Source organism: Myotis davidii, unplaced genomic scaffold (assembly GCF_000327345.1).
Source record: "Myotis davidii unplaced genomic scaffold, ASM32734v1 scaffold1055, whole genome shotgun sequence".
Lineage (NCBI taxonomy): Eukaryota > Metazoa > Chordata > Mammalia > Chiroptera > Vespertilionidae > Myotis > Myotis davidii.
This window is the reverse complement of record NW_006286477.1, coordinates 810,481-814,606: the sequence shown is the minus strand read 5'-3', so window position 1 is coordinate 814,606 and position 4,126 is coordinate 810,481. Positions and strand designations below refer to the sequence as shown.

Genomic DNA, 4,126 nt, shown 5'->3' with positions numbered 1-4,126 from the left:
GGAGGGGCAGGCGGCTCCCGCTGCCCGAGGCCGGCTCCCGGCTCCGGGCTCCGGGCTCCGGGCTCCGGGCTCCCGGCTCCCGGCCCGGAGCCCAGCGGGTCTGGTGGCTGCTATCTCGGCCAATTATCAGACGCCAGGACCGAGGCAGTGAGGAAGCCCCGAGGGCCTCCGCCAGCGACTCCGCTTCCCTAAAACCTGGTGGAAGGACGCTGCACCCCAGCCCACGCCTGCCAAGTCTCGAACGAAAGCAGATCCGAGTGTTTGTTTTTGATCGTCGCCCGAGGGTATTTTTCCATTGATTTTCAGAGAGTGGAAGAGAGAGGGAGAGACAGACAGACACATCGATGTGAGAGACACACATCGCTTGGTTGCATCCTGCCCATGCCTCGACCAGGGCCTGGGCGGGGGAGGAGCCTGTAACCGAGAAACATGCCCTTGACCGGAACCGAACCCGGGACCCTTGGGTCCGCAGCCCGACGCACTATCCACTGAGCCCACCGGCCGGGGCCGATCTGGTCATCTCTGTCCACGTTTTGTTTGGAGGAGCATTTGTTTAGCTCCATTTGGAAGCGTGTGACTCTGAAGGCCCCCGTGGCTGTCCACCTGGGCCGCCCTCCACGGGCAGGTTTCTGGGCGTGGTGGGAGCGACGGTGCCTTGAGTCCGTGTGTCAGCGGGAAAACTGGCCCATGGCAACACCCACGCTGGCTGAGGAGACCCTCGAGGGGGGACGTGACTCCCCGCCCACCCCTGACCCGGGCCGACTGCGAAGGAGTCGCCAGCCTGCGGCCACGGGGGGGCTGTGGCTCCTCTCCCTCCCTTTTCACACAACACTCAGCCATTCCCCACACGTGAAATGCGGTGTTAGGAGCACGTCCCACCAGCGCAGCCAGGGGTCAGTCCAGCGACACTGCACACGGCACACCCAGCCCCCACCCCCACTCTCCGTCCCATCCATTAACCCCCACTCCCCGGGTCCGACAGGCATCGGCCGTGCACGGCGTCTGCCTAGGGATTTAGGGGAAGACACTGAGCGGAGAACAGGCCACCTCGGTGCCGGTGCCGGTGCCGGTGCCGAGGACAGATCCGGAAGAGCACAGAGAATGTAATATAAATATGTAAATGGCAGCAGAGAAGATGGCAGAACCAGCAGCCACCAGAAGGGGGCGCCCCTGCAGGGCCGGAGCAGAGTTTCCCTGGTCCAGGCACAGGCCTGGGACACGGGCGGAGTTTATGGAGAGGGGCGGAGTTTATGGAGAGGAGCGGAGATCGGGGCAGGCCCCCAAGTGGTGCACATGCAGGCGGGGGGGCCCAACAGTGAGGGGTCCCCGCAGCGAGCCGGCTGCTTCTGGTCCTCTGCCCCTGCCTGGCCTTGAGTGTTTGGGATGCAAATGACAACTGCAGGTCAGAGAGGGGAGCGCAGCCCCCGGCCCCCAGCCCCAGGGACACGCTCTGCCTCAAATGGGACATGGGCCGCCCGAGCTTCCCCAGCGAAGCCCCAGGGAGGCCGCTGCCGGGCTTGGTCCAGAGCACAAGTTAAAGTCCCTGGAGCAGGCCGGCCCGGAGCAGGGCCAGCGGACGGGCAGACATCCCCTCACAGTGGGAGACCTCTGAGTCTGAAGGTGGCTGTGTCCTAAGAGAAACTTCTCAGAAACCAAATAGAAAATGATACCAACACCCAGTGACTGCGTTTACGGATGAAGTTCATGGACAGGGCTGCTGGCAAGGACTAAACTGTTCCTGTCACTTAAAAGTTTTTTTCTTCTTCTTGATGTCAGAGAGGAAGGGAGAGGGAGCGAGAGACAGAAACATCAATGATGAGAGAGAGTCATGGATGGGCTGCCTCCTGCACGACCCATGCTGGGGATGGGGCCTGCAACCTGGGCATGTGCCCTGGCTGGACTCGAACCCTGATCTCCTGGTTCATAGGTTGGCGTTCAACCCCTGAGCCACGCCGGCCGGGCTGTTCCTATCACTTTTGAAGTAAAAGAAGTTGTTCTTTGAAAAAAACAACACACACACACACAAAAACTAGAATAAGAAAATTGCAAAACAGAAAAACCATTTGATACCATCTTACTCATCCTGGTCCCTCCACAGTTGAAAAAACTTGGGGACCTGAGAGATTTGGTAAAGGTTCCCCAGACTGGGATTCAGTCCGGCCCCAAGTGCACCCGCGCTCCGCGGTGCAGGAGAAATGAATTAGAACGAACCCTGTCCCACTGGGCGGAAACCAGGCATGGCCACCGGGGACCGTGGCAGGGATCAATGGTCGGGAAGCTGCCTCGAGTCCTTTGTGAAGCATCCTATCTAATAAAAGGCTAACATGCAAATGAACTGACAGCAGAACCGGTTGCTATGATGCGCACTGACCACCAGGGGGCAGACACTCAAGGCAGGAGGAGCACCGCTCAGCCAGAAGCCAGGCTCACGGTTGGCTGGCGAGCGCAGTGGTGATAATGGTGGTGGGAGCCTCTCCCGCCTCCCACTGCGGCAGCGCTAAGGATGTCCGACTGACAGGCCCATCAGTCAGCTACCCCCCGAGGGCTCCCAGGCCGGGCTGAGGGACCCCCACAAGTGCACCCATTTCATGCACCAGGCTCTAGTGATAGAATAAAGGCTGCTCCCTCCAGCGACGCAGCAGCTCGTCCTCGGGCCGCCTGGGGTGTCCATAAGGGACAGAGGAGCCCAGACCCCATGTGGATTACGACCCGAGCATCTGCCTGGTAATGAGATTCTCCCCCGCGCCGCCCCCCCCACCCCCGTGGCCCGAGGAGGCAGGCCGGCCGGCCCTCCAGCTACCGGTCAACGCAAGTTAAAGACGTCGTGGGGCGGCATTTTCTCAGTCATAATCGGAACACGCGGCCGGAGAACAGACGTGACGACGGAAGTCAGCTGCTGCCGACGTCTGTCCTCCGCCATCTCCCACGAGGCCTCAGAGGAGGGAGGCGGGGGTACCAGGCGCCCCGAACGCTCGCTGCCTGACCCAAACTACTGAGTAGGACATCCCCAACTCGCCTCACACTTCGGGACAGGCACAGGCCGCACTGGCAGTGGCCCAGCCTCCAGCCGCTACCCAAGGAAATCGAGGAACAAATCTCCTGGGGAAGGCAATCCTCGCTGCGTCGATTCCTGAGGATTCCATGTTCATGGAAATCAGACCCACGTGCATGGCTGGCCGCAAGGACAAGGGCACACTACGTCCATATCCTGTCCCTGCCCTGGGTCCCCACCCGCCCAGTCTGGACACCCAGTGCGCCCACCTTCCTTCACTGAGGGGTCTCTGCCCCCCTCACACCCGGCTCCAGGGAAACCACGTGTGGGGCTGAGGGCGGGGGCAGCCGCTGAGCCCCTGATCCTGCACTAAGGACGAGAGACAGGAACACCACCGGCCCCTCTGCCCAGGGACCTGCTACTGGGGATGGACGGGCCGGGCTCTCCCTGGTCCCCCTCAGGCTGGTTCATGGCTCCATCTCCCCCTGCACCATGGGGCCTGGACCACCTGCTGAGGAGCTGCTGAGAGCGTGCGTCTGACCAGGCAGCAGAAGCAAAGGGGAGGGCCAGCACGCAGCAGCAGCAGCAGCGTTCACGTCCTGCACACCTACTGTGCGCCAGGCACAGCCGGCTCTCCGCACGTCACCTGCAATCCTCACCGCAACCGGCGAACTCGCTGCGTTAGCCTCGCCTCACAGAGGCAGAAACTGGGGCTCAGGGGGCCTTTCTCACCACGTCGGTCAGAGCGACCGGGCACGCTGGGTCCGGCCCTGGTCCCACACACCAGGACCCCAGGCCGCCCAGCTCGGGGTGGGCCAGGCCTCACGGGACCACACGCCGTCTCACGCGTCATCAGCAACTCGGAAGCCAGGCAGACCACCTCTGCATGCCCCGCCCGTGTCACTCAGGCTCGGGAGCAGGCTCCCTCCCAGAGGCAGGTCTCAGACACGTGCTCGGGTGTTCGCACACGCGTTAGGCATTTAGCTTCCTAGAAGGTCCTACTTCGCCGAACACCAGCCATGCCGGCCCGGCGGACGGTTAGCACGGAAGCGCTTGGACCACACACCATTCTCCAGGCAGGCGGGCATGCGGCCACGGCCGCACCGGTACCTTGGCGTCCTGGCGGCTGCGGGC

The 4,126-nt window shown here is 62.6% G+C and overlaps 1 protein-coding gene across 1 annotated transcript in view; it reads right to left on the bottom strand.

Annotated features, from left to right (window-relative positions):
* Nucleotides 1-4,126, bottom strand: part of TACC2 (transforming acidic coiled-coil containing protein 2) — a 35,787-nt gene that overhangs the window by 19,827 nt on the left and 11,834 nt on the right. The window lies entirely within an intron of this gene.